This window comes from Lissotriton vulgaris, chromosome 5, assembly GCF_964263255.1.
Source record: "Lissotriton vulgaris chromosome 5, aLisVul1.2, whole genome shotgun sequence".
In the NCBI taxonomy this organism is placed as follows: domain Eukaryota; kingdom Metazoa; phylum Chordata; class Amphibia; order Caudata; family Salamandridae; genus Lissotriton; species Lissotriton vulgaris.
Window position 1 is genome coordinate 887803610 of NC_141693.1, and position 27294 is coordinate 887830903.

At 48.7% G+C, this 27294-nt stretch overlaps 1 protein-coding gene across 7 annotated transcripts in view; it reads right to left on the bottom strand.

Moving 5' to 3' along the window:
• PLCE1 (phospholipase C epsilon 1) overlaps positions 1 to 27294 on the bottom strand; it is a 1649974-nt gene that overhangs the window by 23444 nt on the left and 1599236 nt on the right. The window lies entirely within an intron of this gene.

Sequence of the window (27294 nt, forward strand, 5' to 3'; positions counted from 1 at the left end):
TCTCTGCTACAATGTCTGCTAGCTGTCTTTGCATGACTGAGTAGTGTACTGCTTGGAGTCTGGCTGTATTAAATTCTCCGCCCCAGAGGAGAGAAGTTAAGCCTACGGAAATAATTTTGTAGGGTCGTCCACATTAGGCCCATAGCAGTTTACAATGGTGATATCGCGGGAGGCCAGTTGTACCCCCCATCAGACAATAACGGCCCTGGGGGTCCGTGGAAGTACCACTTAATGTAAAAGGAGTAGTGCGTTTAATAAGGATTGAGACTCCCCCGAGAGTAGGTGGAATAGGAAGAAAAACAGCGGTCGGATGCCCATCTAGCAGCAACATTGGGAGCTATAGAAGAATCGAGGTGGGTCTCCTGAAGGAGAGCAATTTGGACATGATGCCTCTCCAGGTATCCTAAAATGTGACGCTTTTTAAGCGGGTCATTTAAGCCTCGGATATTTTAGGTCATACAATGTATATTAGACTGCATATTGGTGATGTCGGGTATGGATTCTAATGCTGGGTCCAAAGTTCAAGTACGGTCCTGAGCACTGTGAAGTACGGACTAGTATACTTGTGCCATAAAGAACTGCAAGGCAAACAACCCTCCCTCCCGCCCACTCCGACTACCCCAAATTGTTGGGCATTTGTTCCCACCCAATTACAACAATAAAAAACAAAAGAAAATCAAAGTGTTATGGTAATAAAGGGGTACTCCTGTGTGGGTGCAACTAGGGGCCCGGGACATGCCTGTGCCCTCACATGATCTCACCCGTCCGTCGCCACGCCCCAGCCGGGCCGGCTCTGGTAATGGGGAGAGGGCAGGGGGCCGGGCGATACAGTTCAGTTAGTCATTGTCCACTTTATTTGAAAAGGGTAGATTGATGGCTGGAATCAGTAAAGAGGGTAGCTTCCGGCGTTGGAGGCTAAGCGCAGCACATCGCAAGTTTGTGTACATTTCGGGTAAAATGAAAGGGTTGTGTTTTCATATTCCACCCTCTTTTTCGCACTGTGTCCCTCTCTCGGTAGTTGAGGAACCGGACAATTACTGGTCTCTGAGGTGCCCCTGGAGGGGGGGCGGATACCCAGGGACCTGTGGGCTCTTTCCACCACGAGGTGTCTGGAGAAGGCGTTGGCTTCAAATAGGTCTGTGAGCAATGTCTCTATAAAGTCCTCCATAGGCACGGTGTTGGCGGATTCAGCTAGGCCCATGATACAACCATTGTTCCTCCTCGAGCGGGCCTCTAGATCTCCATTCTTCTCCGCTATGACTTTGAGCAATCTGTCCATCTGCGATAGTTGTTCCTTTCCACTCGAGGCACCTTCTTCTAGTTCGGAGATTCTGTTTTCTGCTTCCACAAGGCGATGGTCATGCTGCTCTAGCTTGTGCACTACGGAGTCCACACGCATGTTCATGGCATCAATTTTTGCGTCAATAGATGTGAGGCTGTTTTTCATAGTCATCAGCAGTGCTTTCACATACATCGTCCGCTTGGCATTCTGATGGCTCAATTGTGGGGTGTTCTTCAGTTTTTGACCGGGGAGTTCTGCAAGTTTCGAAGGGAATTTTTGTTTGCTTCCCATCAGTTCTACCCATCATTTAGGTAGGGGTTAGGGGCAGTGCCCCAGACTGGACTCTCTGGAGGTAAATAGTGCAGCAGGTGGGGATCCCAAGGCCTCGCCGCAGTGGTTGCAAGCAGGAGATCAGTCCCAGTATCACGTGTAGCGGGTGGTAGTGATGCGGGCTGATGAGGCCCCGTGCCCAGGAAAGTGCTGACATGGGGGAGCTTCTGGGTCCACTTCAGATCGTGTCTCCCTGGGAAGCAGTTGTTGGTGAAGTGGCACTTACTGAAGTGGATATTGCCCCGGGTGCCGTTAGGGCAATATATGTGCAGGGCTGGTGCGAATGGCGGCCCCCTGTGGTATCCCACAACGGTCTAAAGCTGGTCATCCGGTCCAATGTGTAGGCTGTTTTGAACTGGTAGAGTGCCCACAGCCCAGCGGCTATGTGCAATTAGATTAATGAGGTCCTCCCTCTGTGGAATCCCCTCTGTGGTGGGGCCGGGTTGTTGCGCCCTGACTTGTGAAAAACTGTCCAGATGAGAAGAGGTGCTGCAAATGCCGGGGGGGTGGGGGGGAATGCAATGTCAGGTGGGTCAGTTGGGTAGTTTGGGCACTCCCGCCCGTACTCCCCCATCCGGCGGCTCCTCACCTCTTTGTGTGGGGGTCAGAGATGCTGTGGATCCGGACGCCGTGCGAGGATCTCTTCCTGCAATGGCGAGTCTGCAGCAGGTTCTGGGTCGCCGCCGGGCACAGGTGCTCCGGCACTTGGTGAGGCCGCTGCGTGGAAGGGTGCTGATGAATCGCTGTCTGGCCGCCTAGACCCGGCGAGCCCGTCACCAGCCGGGGTACAGACAGCCACATCTCGTGGCCAGCGGGGTACCTCGAGGGCGGTGCACCAGGTCCATACACGGTGCGCGCGCCAATGAGGTTGAAGATAGCAGCGTCGCGGCCTGTATGTTGTTATGGAGCCGCGGGTTACAGTGAGGGTGAACTCCGGTTAGGCACTCCAGACATTGTAGCAGGCAGCACCAGCCGGAACCCCACCCAGCAGTTCACGCCTCTCCGGCGGCATTAAGGATCGAGAAGAGGCTGCGGCTGAGCACCAGGCAAGAAGGTTTGCGATTCCGCCGATATAGTTAGGGGATGGATGACTCAGGATGGTATTATAATATGTTGATGCGCCCGGCAAGAGCCTCACTGGTGTGCGGCAATCTTTGTTGCTCGCCACCTAGCGCCCCCCCTAGTAATTAGAACTTGAGTAGAAAAAAATCTTCAGAAAAGAAGAAGTAAAAGAGAACCTTGCATCAACTAGGGTTGAAGCCCACTAAGGCCACAAAGTAATATATGTCTCAGATAAGAGGGACCAGAACCTACCACAACAGTTTAAGAAGTAATATAAAATACCTGCAGAGGGCAGGAGCACCTCACCGGGTGCAACCCGTAGGCGGAGATTGAAAAGGAAAAAGCCAATGGGCACTGCTCTAGAAAGGCTCACATGTGAAAGAAATGAAGACTATCCCAATACAAGCCTAGTACAGGAGGTATAATGGAGTCAGGCGGTATAGAACAACAGAGTTAAGATTCTGTTCCACCACAACTGCCCCGAAAACACTGTAAGGCGGAATTGGCCTGAGCTCCTAACAGATGTACACTATCGATAGACATGTCCACTAAGGTGGATTAAACAGCCTTCAAGAAAACAGGCTTGCATAGGCACGAGAGCGGAGTGCCACTGAAAGAGCCATGGCTCTTGGAATCCATGCCACCTCGAAACAGCAATTTAGCAGCTTGTTGGCCATCGTGGCGTATCTAGGTAAGATTAATCCGGGTCTCATCTAGAAGCGAGGGGAGCAAACGCTAGGCGGAATCCCACAACGCATGAGAAAACCAGTTCAGAACACAAGTGGCATTAAGTGACCACAAGGCTGAACTTGTGGCAGAAAGAATATGCCAATATACCGAGACTCCTGAACTCCCTGTCCAGAGGGACATTAGGAAGGGCATTAATTTCAGGGGAGGCCGGTACCATAAAACTGCGCGAAGTAGGCTGCCGGAGTAGGCAGGCCGGGTCCCTGGGGGCAGGATGATGACTATGTGCTATAGAACGGTCCATTGGGATTCCTGTAGCGGGCTTAGCCCAAGATCCCAAAATATCATATAGGGCTTCACTGTCGGGGAGCACAGGCTCGACCTCAGTTTGGCACCGATTTAGCACACCAATTAATGGGTTGATGGCCACCTCCACAGAGGGGAGCTGCAGCTCCAGACCCACAGCAGCCCTCCTCAGAAGCTCAGCAATGTCGGAGCTTAACTCTGTAGTGAAGTCGGGAGGAGAAAAAAGGCCTGAGGATTAGGAGGTGTCAAGGCCACTAGCCTCACCTAACTCAGTTAGGCAACTAACCTCTGGGCAGTATCAGTCATAGGGTGAATAAACCCTATTTCTTCTTCTTCTCAACCAAAAAACAGTTCTCCCGGAGGAAAAACAGTAGGGGGCTCCTAAGAAGGAGGAAAGGTGCCTGAGGCGAACTGCACTACCAGCCACAATGTGGTGAAGCCTTGGAGTAGGAAAGGAGAGAAAATGTAGCGGTGCCACTGACATAGACAACGGAGCTGGCTATCTGACACTGGCATCGCAGGTGGGCACCTCGAAGGCCTGTGCACCATCACCAACATGGATCCAACTACAGATCCGGAGGGCTTAACTGAAGCAGAGGGAGACCCCACTGACGTGCATTCAGTCAAGTCTCCTCTGACCTCCTTGGGGCTGAAAAGCACACCAGAGGGAGGTGGAGACCCAAATATGGCATGAAAGGAGGAATAGTACTCCTGCATCTGGTCCAGAGTCGACCTGGCTCCAAAGAATACTAGGAAGCGTGTGGTAGACTCTTGCCCGACTTCTCAATTGGAGGACGGGTAGGGGCGTCAGAGACTGTGCGAGTGCGCAGCGAATTCGGGGAATGCTGCAACCTTGACCTATTGCCTTGCAACTTACCCTTGGATGTCAAAGTCGAAGGACGCCCATGAGAAGGATTTCTGGAGTGGGCTTTCGGGTGTTCCCAGGAGCGAGAACGAGACCGCGAATGACGCGACAACCGCATTGCCAAAATCTTTATGTGATGTTCACAACATCTTCAGTTGAAGTTGGCAACAGGAGTCCCACTCCTCGGAGCCATGGCTCTTGCCAAGGATCCACATACAAATAATACGAGGGTCAGTGGCCGACATCTGATGTTCACAGGACCTACAGGGTTTGAACATGGAGGACATTAGAAAAAGGCACATAGTTCTCTTGACAAAATGTCAAAATAGGCCAAAAACATCCTGAAAAACCGCTCTCCGGATCCATGTTATATGGACTCCACCGATGTCACATCCGGTGGACTACGTCACTACAGAGTCACTCAACTCCTTCTACCGGCACGCAGAAGTATTTCTGTAAAAAAAAAAATCCGGATCCTGTCTGGCACCTGGGGAGAATTCAAAGGTAAGGAACCTGTGACTAGACGTCTCTATCAGACAAATAACTGTGGCTAGATGTCTTTATCAGATAAGTAAGTTGGGCTTCTGCCCCCCTCTGTGCGGGCTAGTGCTGCCTACAAGATAGACCCCATGGGATATATACTGACAATGTGATATTTCTAATGAAACTGGGAAGCAAGGCAAGCTAGTTCCAAGGACTGCACTGTAGCTCGACTCTGTTTGGAGCATTCTAGTGCAGACTTGGCCTTCGTGCCAAAGAGCAAGGTTCATCAAAAGGCATATTTATATGACTGGCCAGTACATAGCTCAAAGAGTCCGCGGAATGCATCCCAGAATGGTGGTGGCTCTCCACAGAAGGACACATGGACTGAACCACTAAATCCATGGTATCTAAGCCCGAGCAACAGTCTGTTTGGCCACATCTTGCCCATCATGCACAATTTTCTCAAAACAATAGCTAAGATGATTGGAGAGGTTCAGAATGACCATGTGAGCCATTTTCTACATAATGTAGGAGTACTGGGTCAACAGTCACGCTTATGGCATTGGATGAAGAGCAAGGCTTCCTAAAGAGAAGAACTTCTTGCCTACTACTTCAATACTTTCGACTCCCTATCTATAGGAGTGAAGCTAAAAGAGCCAAGGTTCTGTTTGAAGGAACAGGAAGCCTGCACAGCAAGATTCTTCTTGCTGAGGGGAGAAATATCATGAACTTTGGGCCCTCAGGACCTGGGCGATGGTGAACTCATGATTCACTGTAGAAGTTGGATTACACCAGGCAACCAATCCCGCTCTAAAGGAAAGTAGGGGCCCCACGAAGGAAGCTGCAAGCTGCAAATATCTGTGAGAAGGTTAGACTTGTTTTCCATCAAGGGTAAGGGCTATTCCAGGATCTCTTCAGGCATGTGTACAACAGGCAACCCCATCCACAGAAGGCCCTAAATGACATTCCAGATCTACCTCAGGTAAGGAATCCAAGTCCACTCTCATTCTGCTGTGCCAATTAATCACCACTACCTATGCCCACAGGAGAAAGAACATGTTGCACCTCACTGCTGTCATCATGATAAAAGATAAGTCCTCTGAATGGGATCTGAATCAGAACCAAAAACCCCCTTAAATTGGCCATAATACTCACCCCAAGGCAAAGGACTGTAAGGGGACTCTTCCTCCATCCACCCATCTGACCAGGATGGTTATAGGCTTTGGAAAATTGGGAAAGTGGGCTGCCAACTGTGTTCAAGCAACCACCACTACAGATCGTGAGTCGTCTCCTGAGAGACCTGGATGACATCCGTCAGATTTTCATGATACTGGGCCCATTGAAACTTCAGAATGCATTGCATGTGCCTGCAGGAGCAAGGGGAATGCAGGTGCCTAAAAGGACAAGAAGTCTTAGACCTGCACTCACTGAGATCCATGATCAAAACATTGGGATCATAGTCCGAATGTCCTGGACTCATTGCATAGGATGGATTGCCATGATTTGTACTGTATCTAGGATAGCTTTAATGAATAAGGCCTATTCAAAGGAGTCAGATGACACTTCACTCTAAATTAGTCGAACATCAATGATGTCAGGACATTCGCAGTTGGCTGGAGGTGGTCTGTGACGCACTGTGGTAAACCCGCCTTCAACAGCTAGTCATTGACATGGGGGAAAGTGATATCTCTGAACACCTGTGGAGCGCTGGTGAGGGTCCCAAGGGGAGCACGATAAACTAAAAATGCTGCTGGCCTACATAATACCAGTCAACTGTTAAATGAGTATATGAAAATATACAATCTGCAGGTCCGAGGACACCATCCACTCCCTCGAGTCCAGAGCACATAGGATCTGGGCAAGCAAGAGCATTTTGAATATGTATTTCTGGAGAAAGGCATTCAAAGGTCAAATGTCCAAAACCGCTGGAGATCCTGGTCTTTCTTTAGCACAAAGAAAAAGCAAGAAAAACAACTCTCTTCTTTTCCGAGTTTTGAAGTTTCTCAATAGCATTTTCTGAATATCACTTGCACCTCTTGTAACATAATGGAGAGGTGATCCTCTGAAATGTTCTCCGATACTGGAGAAAGATTTCTTGGGGCAAAAACTAAAGGTAAGGAGTAGATATGGTGAACAATCTGTAGCATGTGTAGTACATGAAGGATTGCCATCCCTGGAGGAAGTTGTGAATCCTACCCTCCACAGGATGGGTTTGTGCCACTATGGGAAAACTGAAGCAGCTTGGTGGCGTTCGCCACAGGCTAAGGGGACTGATGCCCCTGATAAACTGAGCTTCAGATCTGTATTGAAAGGCACGGAAAGAAAGGAACTGACACCAGTGCACAGGGACGGCACTTATATGCGGCTGTGCTCTATCACATCCAGGGCGGTATGGAGCCAGTGGGGAGCCACACGGCGACACCTAATGGCATGCAGAGCATTGATGGAGAAATGTTTCCTGATCGAGTCTGGTGCCCGGGCAGTATAAATAATCCATTAGAAGAAGGCCAGTATAACTTGGTGAATACTACAATTTGAGGGGGTCAATGACAGGGGTTTGAAGGGGGGCGTGGCCAAGAGCCGATCATGGTGGACGTGTAGCTCCGGAGCTCCGTCCTTAGCCCGTAATATTAGCTAATTATCCTGCGATCCTAAATAGCAACCCACCTACACACGGTGCACTGAAGCCCCGGGAACGAGCGGAGTGCAGCGGAGGGGTGCTGCCCCCCCCCCGGACCTCGCCAGTGAAGCGCCGAGTCCGTGACACCTGTTACGGCCTGCAGAGCAGAGTGAGGCCTCGGCCTCAATTTGGGACCTGCCTGTCCCGTCCCGGGCTGCCGACTCACTCCGGGCGGACCCCGGACCGGAGGTGCGGCGGATCTTTTGCCGCGTTCCAGGGGCACACAGAAGGGTCCCCCCGCCCCACCTGCAGCCTCGCAGCTCCTTACACTGGGCTGCTGAACGCCCGGTGGCCTCCCCCGCTGTGGGACCCTCTGCGTCGCCCGGGACTCCGGCCCCTGCCGTCACCGGACTGAGCCCAGCTGAAGCGTCCGCTCCCTCGACTCCACCGGTGGGGAGGACGGATCTAGAGAACTACGGGACCCGCCATCGGCGCTTCAGTCCCAAAGTCCGCTACCTGTGCAACGCGCCGAGAGGCGGGGGACAGCTGACACCAGAGCGATCCTGCAGGCGCCATTTTGACTGCACCCCGGAGCTGGGTCCGGGCCCCCGGGATACTGATCTCAACACCCTGCTCACCTCAGGCTCCAGCAACGGCAGGCATCACACAGGGGGAGAACCCGAGGCGGCACGCACCCACCGTCAGTACACGCCAATATTGCAGCGGGGCCTGTGACCTCACACACCAGAGCTGGGGTGACCGGGCGCACGCGGGTGGAAGAAGACGCGCGCTGTGTACCCGGCGCCTGCTACGTTACCAGCCACTAAAGTGACCCCTCATAGTCGTGATCTAAGGCCTATGGACCCCCCCTGTACCTCACACGGCCAGGTCACTAGCGACTAGCAAGGCCGCAAGCAGATCACCACTCCGCCCTGTGACAACGCCGCGACCAGCCAGCCAACACCTTGCAAGTGCTGGCCATTGTACTTCGTAACTCACCCGAGGTCTGTACCGTGCTAGCCTGCATCCAGCTGAGCCTAGGCACACTTTGCGTGGACACGTGCGGAGGGAGAGATCAGCGACTGCAACTACCCCGGCGCTGCCCTGCATACCAGGTCGATGGGTAGGAACAGGGGCAGGAACCAGGACCATGGCGCTGCAGCAGACATGCAGTCCACGGGCTCCGAAGACCCACTGGCCTCCTCGAACGCGGACATTATCCCGCCAACCGGAAAGGGCTCCCAGGACGCCAAGTTGGATCTCATCCTTAACGAAATACGCGCCACACGCGAGGCATTGGAATCACGCATAGACAGCATGGCGACTGGCCTATCCCTACTGCGGGCGGACCATAACAAGTTGGCGGAGCGGGTCTCGGAACAGAAGATAGCGCTGAATGACCTCATACCCCAGCAGACGGAGCATTCCACGAAACTGGAGACCGTGGAGAAGCAGCTGAAACAGCTATGGGACAAGGTGGACGATGCGGAAGGACGTGCCCGCCACAACAACGTCCGCATCCTGGGCATTCCAGAGAGAAGCGAGGGGAGGGACCCCACCCGATTTGTGGAGGATTGGCTCCGGAATCTGGTGGGCCAGGAAGACCTCACGGCCCTGTACAGTGTGGAACGGGCGCACAGGATGCCATCACGACCCCCGCAGCCCGGGGCACCCCCTCGACCGCTGATTGCGCGCCTACTCCACTACAAAGATCGAGACACTGTGCTAAGAGCGGCGAGGGAGAAGGCACCCATACGCTTCGAAAATAAGAACATATCGGTGTACCCCGATTTCACACCCACGGTACAGAGAGCCAGATCCACTTTCATGGGGGTGAAGCGCAAACTCAGGGACAGAGATATGAAATATGCGCTTTTATTCCCCGCAAGGCTCAAGATATTGCACGGCAGCAAGTCCCACTTCTTCGACTCGCCGGAAGAGGCGGAGGAATGGATGGAAGTCACACTCTCCCCTCCAACCTCCCAAGACCCAATCGCAGGCGACCGTAGTGAGGGTCGCAGGCCCTCGCAGGATCGACAAGACAATCCTTCCACCTCCAACCAACACCCCCCACAGAGCGCGCCAATGAACACCCAATCGCCGAGGGACCGGGCAGCAGGTCAATCTCCATCACCACGGATGCGACTGACGGAGGAAGCGCTGGCCGCTCACGACACGGGAGCAACCGGGGATAGGATCACAGTCACCACCGACACCCACACTGAGGTTTCCGGGTCAGTGGACAGTCTGCAACTGTTCCCAAAGATTACAGCCCAGATGGCAGAGGAGTTCTGATTGGCGACACGATTGACCCTCTCCGGGTGGTAACGTATAACTGACCCCCCCCCCCTTTTTTTTCGCATTACTGGTGGGTTGCAGAAGGGCACACCCTGTCAAGGGCTACCTCGCCAGAGCAGGCCATCAAGTGACAGTCAACAGAGGCCTGCTCCCCCCGTCCTGAATATGGAACACATTGACTTGTGCCCACGTTGGGCACCCTTGTTTGGCTCCCGAGCCCGTTGGCCTGGGGACCTTTTAGTTAAGGGGATATATGTTCACAAGGCACTCTCACCTAGTACCACGACGGACCTAACATGGTCACTCATGAGCTCCGCTCTACTACCACACACGGAAGGTTATGGGACCTCTTAATGCCTATCATTTGTGCACCTGGAATGTACGGGGACTGGGCTCAGTTCACAAACGCCACAGAATTTTAGCTCAACTTAACCGTAGAGGAACTCAGGTTGCCTGTCTGCAAGAGACACATTTGAACAATGCTGAAAACGTAAAGATGCGCAAAAAATGGCGAGGACAGCTCTTTGCTACCTCCTATTCTGCGTTCTCCAGGGGGGCGGCGATCTGGCTTCGCAACTCTGTCCCCTTCAAGGCGTTGGAACAAAAGATTGATAAGGAGGGGCGATATGTATTTGTGCGGGGTTTACTGGATGGGGATGCCATTGTACTAGGTTGTGTGTACTCACCAAACACGGGCCAGTCGGACTTTTTGCTAACTTTAAATGGGATACTTGCTGATTGGGCTGACCACCAGTGGATTATTGGCGGGGATTTCAATGCTGTACTTGATCTTACATTAGACAGGTCCCACCCCCCCCCTGTTGGCCACTGAGAGCAGGAAACAAGCAGATGCACTAGCACGCTGGGCTGAGGGCTGGGATCTAGCAGACGCATGGCGCAGCACACACCCACAGGAGAGGGAATATACTTTTTTCTCCCCGCCCCACCAGCTCCACACCAGAATTGACCATATCTTCTGCTCCCGCTCCCTGACGACCTCAATTGTCCTAGCCCAACACATGGGAAAAACCCTGTTCGACCACAACCCCGTTGAGCTCTCTTGGCAGTGGGGCAAGCTGCTACCCCCCATCCCGGCTTGGCGTCTAACCCCCGACTTGCTTGAAGACACAGTCTTCCGATCATCCCTATCCGATACCATAGAAACCTACTTCACCACAAATGCAAACACTGCCAGCACCCGTCAGATCGAATGGGACGCATTTAAAGTCTGCCTAAGGGGGGAGGCGATGGCAGCTCGAGTGGGTAGGAAGACCCGTCAGATCGAATGGGACGCATTTAAAGTCTGCCTAAGGGGGGAGGCGATGGCAGCTCGAGTGGGTAGGAAGAGAGAGGTCATCAGCCAATTAAATGAAGTAGAGGGTTCCTTAGCGTCCCTGGAGAGCGAGGCAGCGGGCACCAATTCACATTTCACACCACTGCAAGAGGCTCACATCAGACATGCAGAGCTACTAGAAGACTTGAGACTCCTAGACTACAGAGAACACACGAATAGGCAACATACACAGGCAGACCGAGCTGGCACCCTCCTGGCCCGACTCCTACGTGACTCCCCGCCTTGCCACCCAATCTTAGAAATACTGGACCAAGAAGGCTCACCGGCCACCACTCAAGCAGGGATTAATACGGCGTTCAAAGATTATTATACCACGCTGTATAGCCCCCCGCCGCCCCAATCAGAGCTCACGTTTGAGACCTTTATGGGGGAGCTGGACCTGCCACGGCTCACCGACGTACAAAGCAAAGATCTACAGCGCAACATCTCCCTAGCGGAAATTAGACAGGCAATACGGGCCCTCCCTAGGAACAAGGTCCCTGGGACCGATGGCCTCCCAGCCGAATTCTATGCGACATTCATAGATCTCCTAGCCCCGCGTTTACATGCTCTCTATTTGGAAGCCTTACGGTCGGCCTCCCTACCACAGTCATCCGTGCAAGCGTTGATCACATCCCTCTTAAAACCAGGCAAAGGCGGCCTGCAGCTGGCCGACTACAGACCCCTGTCCCTCCTGAATACTGATTCGAAGATCTTGAGCAAAGTACTGGCGACGAGACTACTACAATATATACCTGGGTTGATCCATCCGGACCAATGTGGCTTTGTGCCGGGCCGGAGCACGGCCATGAACCTCAGACGCTTGGCCCAACTGATGTTGGGTGATGTGGTGGACGCGAGCCCGAAGGGCTGCATCTCGCTAGACTTGAAGCAGGCGTTTGACTCCCTTAAATGGGACTACATGTTTGCCACACTCTTAAAATTCGGGATACCGCCCGAATTCGTTGCCTGGGTCAGGCTTCTGTACACTCTCCCTACGGCAAGGGTGCGTACTTCCAGACACATCTCGGGACCTATTGCTATAGCAAGGGGCACCCGACAGGGCTGCCCGCTTTCCCCTCTCCTGTTTATCCTCGCCCTCGAACCATTGCTTTGCAGACTCAGGACGATGGCACCCCGCTATGGTATCCGGAGACATGGGACGACACATATTGTGTCCGCCTATGCCGACGACATCATATTGTACCTTCGGGACCTACGGGGCGACATGGGCCCCATACCCCAAATGTTTGAGGACTTCAGGGAGATTTCGGGCCTTACTATAAGCGAATCCAAGTCTTATGGATTCACCTTCAGGAACACAGACTCCTCCACCCCACTGCCCTTCGCCCCACACGAGTTCCAGATGGCGGGTACTACCTTCCGATATCTAGGGATGCACATCTACAGGGAAGCTGACATGATGATTGACGGCAACCTTGGAAGGACCTTGAGAGCACTGAAGTCGCAAATTCAATTCTGGCTGACGCTGCCCCTCTCTGTTGCTGGCAGAGTGGCCATTTCTAAAATGGTAATGCTCCCTCGCGTCGTTTACCACTTCACCAACCTGCCATTCATGATCCCAGCTGCGACATTTAAACACCTCGACACGCTACTCACGGAGCTGATGTGGGGACATGGGCGCAGACGTATTGGCCTAACTAAACTGCAGCTCCCCTCGGGCTCCGGTGGCATGGGCCTTCCGGACTTTAGGGCGTACAACTATGCATGCCAGCTACAATGGCTAGCCTACTGGGTGGCGGGCCGCAACCTTCACGAGATCAACAAAACGGAGAGAGAACATGAAAGAGGGGACATACATAAGTTGCTCCTACCCCATTCGAACATGCCGAGAGACACCCCTCCGCTCCTCCGGCTGGCGGTGACATATTGGCGGAAGGCAGTGAAATACACTTCTCCCACAACATCATATGCTCCCACGATCCCGCTTCTGGGCATTCCGCTGGGCTCGGGGACGCTCACATCAAATAGGCTATCGCCATGGCAGGACGCAGGTGTGACACGTGTGGGGGACCTGTTCGCGGAGGGGCACCTGTTGTCCTTTACAAATTTCAGGGCTATACATGGCGTTCCTAGAGGCTCATTCCTTTTACACGCAGGCCTTTGCCACTATATAGCACACTCCTGGGCGCCTGGAGAACTTGAACCCACTACTAACCCCCTGATAACTATGCACTACCTTATGGGCACAGGCGGCCACCTCACCAAATGGCTCACTGCTAGCATAAAGGCCGGAAGGGCGGTCCCACTAACACCACTTAGGACGACATGGGAGGGAGACGTTGGTAGACCACTGCGAGACACAGAATGGGGACGCATCCTCCAGTTTCCCAAGAAAGTAGCCAGAAACCCCAAATACAAGTTTATCCAGCTGATGTTACTGCATAGAGCCTACCTGACCCCTCACCGCCTGCATAAGATGTTCCCCAACGCAAGTAGCACCTGCCCCCGGTGCGACGCTGACGATGCATCACTAATACATATGTTATGGTTATGCCCCAAGTTGGGTCATTACTGGGCCACCATCGCTGACGCGCTTGAGAGTGCTGGCACCCTATCCCAATCGCTCACCATAGAACATGCACTACTAGGGCTGGGACCGTCGACACGCACTAGGACCGTGGCGTCACGTTTCACAGACCTGGCCCTATTACTGGCGAAGAGGGCAATCACGATGAGGTGGAAATCCCCCAGGCCCCCTGACCCGGACTTATGGAAAGCAGAGGTAATAAGGTGGGGCAAGGCAGAGGGCGAGGCGCTGCAGCGAGAGGAACACAGAGGTCTCAGGAAAACACTGATCTCCTTAGACTGGTTCACTGTGTTGGGGACCTTTGAGGCTGGAGGGGAGGAGGATGGGGGGGATACGGATAGTTCGATTCACACGGGCTGAATGGGTCCAACCCCTCAGGACATTCAAGATATGAGGTGCACTGTGTTGAGGTACGGTGAACTCCGTACCATTGACGATTTATCCCAGCTTACCTATGTGTGTGGGAACGACGAAAACTGTACTGTGCAGAGCAATAAATGACCAGGATGTAAATATCACTTTATGCGCATGTTAGTAGAGTGCCGGGAGGGTTCCTTGCGGGTGGGGGAGGGTATGGGTATGTTCAGGGTTTGTTCAATTGTAATGGTTCTGCGCGAAACGGAAAAATCAATGATACTAAGCACCTGTAAATACTGAGCAGACATGTGAATGTGACGTCCTGATTATTGCTATGTCCCAATATGTGTGTAACTGCTCCAATTACTATGCTAATAAACAGATTTTCAAAAAAAAAAAAAAATGACAGGGGTTTGAAATTCTGGAAAAGGAGTTGGGGTTGTGGGCCTTGGAGCCAGCACTGAATCAGGTACCAACTGCATCTCCACCAAAGCTGGTTCTGAAGACAACGTTGAGGCCGGAATGGAGGAACAAATCCTTTACCTCTGGAACTGGAACAATGTTGTGTCACACAGCAGATTAATCTTTCTTCAGATCTGTGTTGGGTGTCTTCCTAGAGGGCAGGTACTTGGAAGAGGCTCCCGAAGATTTGAAGGCAAACCGGACACAGATTTTAAAAGTTAAAGGACCTGAAGTTACACAAAAAAGATACTGGGCTTGATTCACAAACAAAAGTTCAAATATACACCCCTCAAACATACTCCTACTTACAGGTGTATATATACACGTTTTTGGGGACTCACAAAGACACCCAGTAGTAAGTCTGAAAGGCTGCACCAGTCGCAGCTTTCTTTCAAGACGTACCACTGGAAATGACATAGGACATCTGCTAACTCCCCAATGTATAATTATGAGCAGGGTATAACACCACACAGGGAAAACACGGCCTTACGTTTAAGTGCAATTTATTTTTATTTGACAGGGAAAATATTTTTTCCCATAGAGAAACCTCTTTCCTTATACCCCTACAAAGTTTTAGAGTAATAAGTCCCTCCTTCCACCATGGAAAGGGAATTACTCTAGTCTTTTGCTGAAGTAAATCTCAAACTGTTTTCAGAGTGGGAAGAGGTCAGAGATGAGTTTGTGGTGGTCAACAATTTACGAGATTTTAGTCACTCACAACCTTGCAAGGCCGAACTATGTCCTGAATTTTCCACTCCCCAGCCAGCATGGAGTTTGCAATGGCATAATTTAATTCAGTTGTCGCTTACCATTACACTGTAGTAACCCCATTTACAGCTGATAGGTATCATTTTGTGGATAAGGGTCAGAGGTAGATGCATCAATTTTCAGCCCTGAATGTTACAGTACTAAATGGCTTTGTAAACTGGGTTCACTTTGTGGAGGGATTACAGGATTTCAGAAATATGACTATGCAGTGTTTCCATAAATCAGGTAGGAACCTTATTTGGAAATTAAGGTAAAAAAGAAGCCTTAAGATTTTTTTTTTTTGTATGGAATAGCGGAAATAAAAGGCAAATGGAGTTCTAAATCTTACGAGTGCTTCCAAGAGAAAACCTTTGACCACGGTGTATGTCATTTAAAGGCTGACTGGTCAAGAAGAGTTTCAGAGTGGCTTGGAGAAAAGATACTGAGGGTTATGCATGAAGGACTAGAAGCAATGCAGGTTTTTCACACATTTCCTTTGTACTCCTTTGTTAGCGGACATGCATGCAAAAGGACACGCAAATACCCGAATTAAAATCAATGATTTGCATAGATTTATTTATATATTTGGGAAGATTAAGTTCATTATTGTTGGAAAGTAGGATCTGCTTTCATGGTTACCCCAACTTTTTGTGGGTGTAAGTATGTTTTTCTGACTAGTCAGACTGGGATCCTGCTAATCAGGAACCCAGTCACTGTGCTTCCTCCCTAAATTTTACATGGTAAGTACTTCTGTAACTCCACAATCGGCTACTGGTGTACCCATATAAGTCCCTAGTATATGTATATGGTACTAAGGTACCCATGGCTTAGGTGCACCATGGTTCTCCCTTGGCTGCAGTATGTATTATGCCACCCATGAGAGACCACTCAAACTGTGACTACAGGCCTGCCATTGCAGCCTATGTAAGCTGGTGCTAGCACCACTTACGACATATATGAGTTTTCTTATATCTGAGGTTACTACACTTAAAAAACTATAAGCCAACCCTAAGGTAGGCGTTTCAAACCTGATGGCTGGGTGCTGGAGTTGACACTTCAGGCTTTGTAAGTGGGGGCAGCCATTTTAATACATATAGTGCCATCTGTCATTACACCATGGCCAACTATATAGTGGCTGTGCCGAACCGGGGCACGTTTGGCATCAAACATGTTGGAATCATACCCCAACACCGTTATTGGTGTTGGAGGTATGATTCCATGCACCGGGGACTCCTCCGGTAAGCCCCCAGTACTCCTGGTAGCAGCCTTCCAGAGTGTGCCAGTAAGCTAGTGCTGCTGCCGACCTCAGGCACAATTATGTCCTCCTGCTGTTGAGCTGAGCTCGAGCAGGGGAAGGTAGAACAATAGGTTTTCGATCACAGGGAGAAGCAACCACCTCCTAGACATGACTTAGTGTATTGGGCTGGGGTGGGAGCATTTGCCAGCGCCAGCAGACTGCTTTGAAGGGCCCACTTGGTGCCCTCCTTGCAAACTCCAGTTGGAACCAGTTTTGGGAGCACTTGGCTCCCGCTCTGGTGTGAAACTGGACTAAAGGCATGGGAGTATCCTCCCTTCTGTCCAGACCATCCTCTGTGAGGGACCCCTGTGTCATCCTAACCCCTTTCTTAAGGGGAATCAAAGTTCAGTCAGTGATGCCAATTGGTCAAGCTTAAAAGGGTATTTAACTTGGGACTGACAAAAGAGATCAGTGATAATAACTATTAAAAAAATAGCTGTACAAAAGTGGGTAGTGATAATTCCAAAGGGAATACGAGTTTAATGAAAGATTCTACAGTTAAATGTTATGGGTGTGGCAGTCTGTGTAACCTTTCTATAAGCCTAAGTAGTTAGGGTCACAATTTGATATAAATACTGTTGAAAAAGTGGTCACTTAGCTCATATGTTTAAGAATCCCAATGTACAGAAAGTGACGGCAGCAACAGAAGTAGGTCAGAAATCAGTATTGCACTTAATGGATCAGTTACTTACCTTTGTCAATGCCTTATCTGATAGAGACAGGATCTAGCCGCAGATTCCTTACCATTGAATTATCCCCAGGCAGCAGACTGGATCCGGAAAACTTTCCCCAGCAGTACCGCAGCATGTCGGTAGGGGGCATCGAGCGACTCCGTAAAACAGTTGTCCGTAGGAAGTGACGTTGACATTGTCCATTTAAGCCCTTCTGCGATGCTCTGATGTCAGTTTGTTCCGTGACGACATTTCTGTGCTAAAACGTTAAGCCACTATAGATACTGCTTGGAAACAATGTGCCCAAAAAGAAGCTTCTAGTTTTGTTTTTACTGAAAGGCATGAAAGTGCTAAGAAGGGATGCAAGAAAAGAAATGACAAACCAGTTCACAGAGAGGGCAGGAGGGCGGATCGTTAAGGAACCTGCGGCTAGATCCTGCCTCTACCAGATAAGGTGTTGCTGAAGGTAAGTAACTTATCCATCAGATAAGATATCTAGCCGCAGATTCCTTACCTTCGAATTAAATACCCAAGCAATACCATCCCCAGAGGAGGGTCTGCAAACTGGCCCAGTAAGAATCCTGACTAGGACCAGCCTGTCTCACAGGATAGAGAGATAGAGCGACCAGCAGCCGGAAAGGTAAGCGAGAAGCACCCCCCCCCCCCCCCCCCCCATGTGTGCCCCCCGGAGCGGCTCCGTCATGAGCATGGGAGGGGTTAAAGCCTAGGGTGGTTGGCAATTCACTTACAATCAATACTGACTCACTAGAAAAGGGGGCTGATGTATTAAAGGATTTCACCCCTTGTTTGTCTGTGGGTAAATGTGATGATACATATTAGGAAAGATTCTTATGAAAACAGCCATTTTACCTATCAGTGAAATCAAATGTAGCCAAAATATTAAATATGATTTTGATATTTCCTGATTCTCTACAGTTTATAAAATAACTAATTAAGACCTAAAACATGCATCTAAACACTGCATATTTGCACCGAAGACCGCAAAACTGAAAAAAGCCGAAGGAAGGAGAGACAATGATTTAGTGACATCCCTAAACAACAAAACTCAAGCAGAGTAATGTTAGCCCTGTCTTTCTTGATGCTACCTTGTATAACAAAGTTACATTGTATTGGCCCCTTCAGAAAGAAATAAAAATTACTCTTTCACTCATCTTTTCCTTTCTTTGAATGGCACTTAGTTTGTGGTAGCAAAGGTGCTTTTTCAGTGTTTATATGTTTACATCGGTGATGGCTATGGTCCTTTCAGTGGGGGTTTTATCAGTTATTATAGGTTTAAACCTAAAACCAGATAGCCTAACTGTAATATAAAACATACCCAAGAAGGGTACATAGAAACGTCCATAACAGTGGACACTAACCGAGATGTGGCAGCTGCGGGCTCTTAAGCCACATGGTACTGTATGAAGGAATATAGGGAGAAGGTATCACCCATGCCAAAATAAACTGAAATCAAAGGAACACAGCCAATACCACTGACTGAATGCTGACAATCAGGAGGCTGAGAGATGACTGAAGGAGGAAACAGCAGATGAAAAACAACCCCACTAGAAGGGAGAAACGAAGACCACTATCAGGGACTGTAAATAGAGCAAGGTGAACAAAGGCCAACACAAGAGAGGCCGATCCAGATAACCAGTTAGAAAGAAAGAAGATTGCCTAGGGCAGAATCTGACAATGTCAGGTCAAGAAGTGTGCCCTCTTCCCTTGCGTCAGCTAGGAATGAAGGGCACCATATAAAGTGCAAAGAAAAGACCCCCAGCTAGGAGGAGATTTCACTCAACAAAAAAAGGGCGTGGGGAGCAAGGAGAAAACCCATGCACCATTCTACCAAAGGGCACAATGAGACGTCCCTTATAAGGGGTACCAATTGCCAGAAATATAAGGAGGAATGTCTGTAGAGCATACCGATGAAGGACCCTCAAGGACAGGGAACAAGGCAACAGTACATTCGTACAAGACAAGCTGAATACCCCAAACGGAACCTGGGTAGAAAAAACAAAAGAACACCTTGGATCCCCTGGCATGAAAACCATTAGGGCCATAAAACAACATGCCCCCAATACAAGGAGCATAACCAGCCACTGACAGTTCAGGAACCTATAAAAAAAATACCTGCAGGACGCAGGAGCACCGCACCAGATGTCACTCATTGGAAAATGTTGGAAAGAAAAAATCCAATTGCACCGTTCCAAAAAGGATCACATGTAAAGAAAAAACAAGTTGATCATTCCCCATACAAGCTTAGTACAGGGGAAAACAATAGGAGCAGATGATATAGCAAATAGGGCTCTAAGATTTCACTCCATCCAGACTATCCAAAAATATTGCAAAGTAGAGTCAGCACGAGTGCCAAACAAATGTTCGAGAGGCATGTATCAAAGGCAGAGTGAACAGCATCCAAAAAGCCCAAGGTGCACCTGACAGTCTCAGTGGTATCCATGCCACAGTGAATCAATAATTTAGCTGCCTGATGGCCATCCTGGAGCAGTTGAGTAAGTGTGTTCTGGGTGTCATCAGGGAAAGCGGGGAGAAGGCGCGAGACAGTATCCCACAACACGTGAGAAAAAATGCCCAGAACACAAATGGTATTAAGAGACCGCAAAGCGGAACTGGTGTCAGAAAATATATATTGACCAAGCGCATCAAGACTTTTAGACTCGATGTCTGGAGGGGCGTTGGGCAGGACGCCCATGTCTGGGGAGGCAGTAGCAGCCTGAATCCCAAAATTACACATAGTAGGCTGCAGAGGAGGCAGATTGGATCTACAGGGGCAAAATGGGGCCAATGAGCCATAGACCGGTCCGCAGAGGCCCTAGAAATGTGTTTATCCCAAGAGTGCAACATTGCCAAGAGGGCTACACTGAAGGAGAACACAAGTTCAGCCCACATCTGTCCCTGAAGAAACACCCTAATTAGGGGATCAATGGCACCACAGAATGGAGCTGCAGCTCCAGCACCAGAGCAACCATCTGCAGAAGTTCAGCAAAAGCAAAGCTAGCCTCAGTAGTGAGGCAAGGAGGAGAAAGGTCAGAGGATGGAGAGGAGACAAGGCCACTATCCTCATCAAGGTCAGAGACCCAATGAAACTCCGGAGGGGGCTGCACAGTGTCACTTATGTCATCACAGACATCACTTAAATACCATTTTCCCCGAGGGGAAAATAGCAGGGGACTCCCCTGAAGGCGGAAGAAGGTAGCCCGAAAAGAATTGTTCTGCCGCCACCGCCGCCGCCGCCCACAAATGCAACCAGCGTCGAAGAAGCGACAGCCTGGCATCGGTAGTGCACCGGAGCTGCACGGATTCAATATGGATTCAATCATGGATCCAGCAGGATTAACTGATGCCGAGGGAGGACCCGCCGACATGGAGTCAGTCAAGGATCCTCCGCCCTCCTTGGGGCAGATATGTGAACCAAAAATAGCATGAAGGGAGAGATAGTATTCCCTTATCTGATCCAGAGTCGCCTCGGTGGTGAGGAACAATGGAAGGCGCAGGGAAGACTCTCGCTCTGACTCCGCAACTAAAGGAATTGGAGGTGTGTGAGAGACACTGCATGTACGTGGTAAAGTAAGGGAAGACCATGACTGCGACCGCCTATGGCATTATTTACCAGTCAACAGTGAGGATGAATGACTTCGGGAGCTGGGCCATGAGCAGTCATTGGAGGGAGACGAAGACCGTGACTGACGAGGGACCTTCGACCACAGCACCACTAAAAGTGTCATGTGGCTCTCCTGCAACTCCGAGCACTGAAGCTAAAGAAATTAGCAGCACCCTTCAGAGTCAAGGGGCAAGCCCAGACAACACATGCAAATAAGATGAGGGTACGGGGTCGACATTGGAATCGACAGGACCCCGAAAACATCCAGGAAAAGGCACACTTTGGTTCACAAATGTCGAAATAGGCCTAAATGGCCAGAGGTACTGCTTTCCAAATCTGATTGGAAGCACGGAAAGGAAGAAACTGACGTTAGAGCGACGAGGGAGGGCTTATATGGGCTCTGTCAACATGAAGTCCTATGGACAACTTAATTATGGAGTCGCTCAACGCCCCCTACTGATGCACAGAGGTACTGCTTTAGAAAGTTTTCAGGCTCCAGTCTGCGCCTGAGGATCATTCAGAGGGAAGGAATCTATGGCTAGATGTCTCTATTAGATTCCTTCTGCAAACACAAGAAAAGTTAATGGGATAGTGGACGGGGGTTGCTTATCAATAGCAGAGTGTATAATTGAGGTGGTGGTAGTAGGGAAGTGGAGATAGTCTTGGTTGACTCTGGTTGCCCTTTGTTCATTGGTGAAAAGAACTGGAAAGACATTTTTGGCATGGGGAACATAGAGTTGCTTTTTCCTGATAACAATCCTGGTGATTACAGGGGTGCAAGTTCAATTTAATGGGACACACCATAATTAATATAAACACTAAAGGGAGAGACATCATTGGTAAGGTTTATGTAGCTAAACGTGGGGACAATCTTCTAAGAGGTCAACACCGGAGGGATTTAGGGATTACACTTCTTTGCAACTCTCCTGAGAAAGTTCTTTCAGTGAAGATGTAGATATTGTGAGCACAATTTCTGAGGTTTTTAAGGAGGTTTTAGATCCATTGAAGTGATGTAAACATACAATTCATCTGAAGAAAAAATCCAAACAGTTGTACACAGTAGGGAAAGTGCCTGACCAATAATGAGGCCTTTCATAGAAGAGCTGGATAGGCTATTACAATTGGGGGTTATTGACAAAAGTACTAAAATAAGAATGTGTATTTATCTTAGAGATCTCAATCCATGCATATAGGGGGGTCTACAACCCTTGATAAATGTAACTGGAGCACTTTCCAAGTTGAATGGGGCTAATGGGTTTAGTGGATGGTTACTGAAAGTGTTCAGCTGCATCCCTTCAAGTGTTGCTCTACAAATATTATAGACCGCTCACATCACTTGTCAGCCTGTTAGGGGCCTTTAGGTTTAAAAGGGTGTCGTTCGGTTTAGCCACAGGAGTTGCACTCTACATTGAGGACTGATCACAAACCATTAACTCTGATATTCACTTGTAAGGGGACTTAAATAACCCCAAGAATCAATAGGTGGGTCGAAAGCCTGATGGAGTTTAACATTGAAGTGGAATACCTCCCTGATTTACAAACACTGTTTCTGATTGCTTGTCTAGAATTCTTTTAGAAAGGTCCATGATGACAGATACAGATAGTCCTATAATGAGGGTCAAAGAATCAACTTTAGAGGAAGAAGAATGTATTTCCGAAACTGAGAAAGATGAAGCTTGGCAAAGTGAGATGAGTTACGTGGTGCTTGGTTGGCCAAGTTACAGAGCCTTCTCATGAGAGGTTAAAAGCTTTTAAATGTGCAAAATGAGTTATGCATCATGGAAAACAAGAAAATGATGGAGCAAGGATTCGCACGTAAACTGCCTTGCTCACATTCAAGAACCTCGTTTAACCTGTAATATCGTTAATCAACCTGTTTTGTTATTAATATTGCACTTCCACACTACACGCGGGTGTCCCAGAGATGCTTGCCTATGTGTCTATTAATCGTAATGAGGCTTGCATACTACAGAATCGCTGCTTCGCAGAAATCTAGTCTGCGCATGCGTCGGTCATACCCATGTGATGTGACGCACTCGCAGTTCTGGAGGGATTTTTCGCTCATGCGCAGTATTGCTAATATGGCCGCTTTGTCTTTAACATGCTCTCCGCTTGCTACTGCCGCTTTGCTCATCTATCTATTTCTGCCTAAAACCCTATTGCTATAGATATTATAAAGTAAGGGGTGCAGTGTAGCTCATCATGGTGTACAGTGTATTCATTTTTTCTGTGTTTCTAATTTGTTTTCGCTTACTTTTCATGTACCGCATATCTGTGGGCCTGGGAGTGGGGAGCCGCTCCATCTTTGAAACCCATGTCACCCCAAACACGTGATGAGGGAAAACCCGCACCGCGCAGAAGCAAAACCAAGCCAGCTGGCTTCTGAAGCTGAGATGCGCCTGGGAAAATCTTCTGTGCGCTGAGAGAAGATTTCGGCTGTACCTAAATATGTTACATTTGTATATACTTTAGGTGTGTTCTATTGTTTTACAGCTTTCTCAAGCCATGGGAACTGGAATGTAAGGGGTGGGTTCGAAAATTAAATATTCATCATGGGAACACAGAATTTTAGGTGGTGGCAATGACCTAACCACCTCTTCTGACCAATCCTAAGTTGGGGATCCTGTCACTAGTAACATTTGTGGGTTGTCTGGGGACCCGAAAATGGTATAACTAGCCTAGTTTTAGCTAGAGATATTGTCCGACTTGTCCGAGAAGCTGACCTGTCACCGACCCTACGAACTCTATAGGTGATTGTTACAGAGAGCTGCGGAGCACTCTGTCTGAAATTTTCCACAAACTCCAAGGGGTGGAAATAGTCTTAAGTGCTGGCGGAGCACTTTGCTGGGAGATTCGAGAACCCAATCGGGGTTACTGGCGGATTCCGTGCAGAGAGGGAGTAGCGCAGGCGTTGCATCCGAAGCTGCAGGTGTTGGTCGTGCCCTTTGGCGAGCCCAGTCCTGACCCAAAATCCTGAGGGGTATCCTGTCATGACTGTCCGTGAGCTGTACCTGCTCGCCTACTGGCATCCTAAGTCTCTGAGGGTCCTTGTCCTCGCCTTTCCCAAGCTGACCCGTGGCCAGGGTTAGTCCTCATTCCTGTCTTAGGTAAATATATATTTGTGGTTGTCCGTCTATCTATTCTCCTTCCTTCTTCTCTTTTAATAAAGCATCCTTGCCCATGGTATTTCTCTCTGTCATCTCCAAAGACTTACATGCAAACGGTTATTAGCGATGTTCCATTTTTCCCCCTACCTGTAGGACATTATTGAAACTGTTTTACTTAATTAGTGTGATCCGGTTTTACTTGTGTTTAGAATCTAGGTTTGAATTAGCAGTTAGTCTAAAGATCAGTTTGAGTCACTTGTAGGACTTTAGCAATTCACTGACTAATATGTTTTAAACTCACCTACCTTAGTATAAGCCTGAAACTGAATAGCATGTTCCCTGTTGCCCTTACCCAGTAGTTTTCCCTCGCACTCAATGGTGCTTGCCCTCATTCACAGTTATATTATCGTTATAATCCTGAGTATTGATATTCTAATCTGTATTAGTTTTATACTCATGTCATTCTGATTTAAACTTACTATATAAAATCTTTAAAACCCTTCAGGTGTCTGTGGTCATTTTAAAGGTATAAAAGTGTTATTAAATGTATAAGGTATTTTTGTTACGTCTTATCTCCTGTCCACTGCTAGCTCCTGATCCATCAGGAAATTAGGTGCCTGTGGTAAGTCAGGTACTCTGGTAATAGTGATAAGAAAACACATAGAATTACTGATGGTGGTGTGTAAACTCGCCCGATTCACAAAAATACTGTCATAAACACATCATGGGCCCAAGTGCGTGAAATCTGGTAAAATCAAGAGTCGGGCGACCTGCGCGCTCTATCAAAAACACTTTCAGTAATGTGTGTTATTAAGCATGGTTATGCTTAGCAATCTTTATTTTCACATTTCAATATGTGGCATGTATTTTTTATGTTCTTTTCCTTATTAAATTGATTATTGGTAAACTCACAAGTCGTTAAGGATGCTTTGTGGCCTAGTTCTCTCTGTACCCTGAGAATTAGAATATATCATCAGGAGAGAGTGTTGGTAGCATGTAATGCTTCCTTGGGGACAATGCAAGCCCAGTTGGAGCAAGTCACCGCAGTGCCTGCATCTTGTTGCCTTGTCTGCCACTGTTGGTGGAAGAATAAAGTCTAAAGAATAAGAAACATACAGTGCTCAGCTCTAATTGAAATATTAACCAAATGTCTTCAAACTGAAAATAAACAAGAGATGAAAGAAAGAAGAAACCCATGACACAAAATCATGCCTACCTGATATAATTACTGACTATCGAGAAGAACCTGTGCATCACTTTGGTACATGATTAATGTCCTAATCAATAAAACCACAAATCATGTGGGCTGTAATTCATAGAAGTCAACCCATACGTTATGGTAGGCACGGTCAAGACTGAATTCCCTAATAGAGGTGCACCTAGAATATGCTGACCAATGAGATAAAAAAACGCATCAAATGTACAATATAAACACAAAAAGGCCTATTTTGTCACTGGATTCATATGATTGCTGCCAACACCAGAGGCATGCATTTACAGTAGTGTTCAAAACGCAGTAAGGATCAAATTAGGATATAAACAGCTAATGCAGAGTATGACAACTCACGTGAAGGGTGTAATCATAGAAATACTGTTTTCCACTTGTAAAGAAAAAAAACAAGAGCGACATCAATGATGTAGCCAAGTTAAATGCTCTCCTATTGCGGTGGTCAAAGCAAAACTTATTTAGTGCTTGACTCAATGGGGCTAAGCTGTTAAAAGGCATTATTGCAGCTGAACTGAAACATTACCTGAGCTACTTTGATTAAACTGGATGCCCCGAGTATACTGGTACACTGGGCGACAGAGCGGGCGGCTCTCATATTTTGTGACTTCTTTCTACTGCTCAAGTTTCCAATTTAAACATGGCTCCCAGGCGTTATTGTATAAATTATATTATGTGGACGTGGATCACATGATGATGATTGTATAGAGTGTTTCCTGAACTGGACACTAAGTGGGAAACCTACAATGTGAAGAACAGGATGCAATGTGTGCAACCAAATTAAACTATGTGCTTACAACTGCACGAGTTCCCCTTTCAACGTGGCTACTTGGCATACTTGTATAGAATATGTTATATGAACGTGGATCCTGTGATAATATTTGTGTTCACAATAGTCTGCCAATAAGATGGCTGTCTCAGATCATATCCCAAAATGACAACTAGGAAGTGATTAATGGGATGCTATGCATGTAACCGAATTAGACTAACGTAATTCAAAACTTAAAACGTCAATTTGTGTATGAGAAGTGTTCAAAATCTGCTAGTATGATGTAATATGATGCTGCAGCAGGAAACCAGTCATACGAACTCCAGGTTTTGAAGGAAACACCACAAGTTCTGCAGTGGTGGCTCCTCAACAACAACCTAACCATCGACAGACCCCACTTTCTTCCCTACTCATAGCAGAGGTGGTGACAGATGCATCCTTGTTGGGCTGGGGATGTCATCTGGGAGTGGTAGAGATCAGATGACTCTAGTCCCTGGCAGACACTATGCTCCACATAAATCTGTTGGAGCTACAGGTCATTTGTCAGGCATTGAAGACCTTCCTCCTGTCCATCAAGGGTAGGCTGGTGCAGGTTCCCATGGACAATACAACCACCATGTGGTAGTCAAGCAAGCAGGGCAGAGTGGGGTCCTGGGGTTGGCTAGAGTGTCAGGGCATCACCTTGGCTGTAAACCATCTGGCGGGCTCTTAAAACCCCAGGTCAGTCAAACTCTGTGTGTGACACCTGGATCACAAATGCCGGTTGCATCCTGAGATGGAGCTGTGTATCATCATTCGACAGTGTGGAGAGTCCTGGTTAGAGCTTTTAGCTACTACTGAGAACGTACACTTTCAAAACGTCTGCACTTTAGATTTCTAAGAATGATCTCTCTAGGAGATGTATTCATGTTGGAGTGGAGCATGGGTTTCCTGGGAACCTTTTCACCACTGCCTCTTCTGCCCAGAGTTCTGAAGAAGATCAGGAATGAACAGGTCGAAGTCAATGTAGTGGCTCCAGGTTGGGACATGAGATTGTGGAGAGACTATATTGGCCATATTCTAAAAGAACCTTAAGTTTTCAAAATGATTGCACCAAAGCCCATGAAGTGGACAGTCAGCTTTTTGTATTGTTCTCTGGGTCAAAGAAAGGTAAGGTGCTGTAGGTAAGGGCTAAGTCAAGGTGGATAGTCCTTTGCATTAAGATCTTCTACGCATTGGCC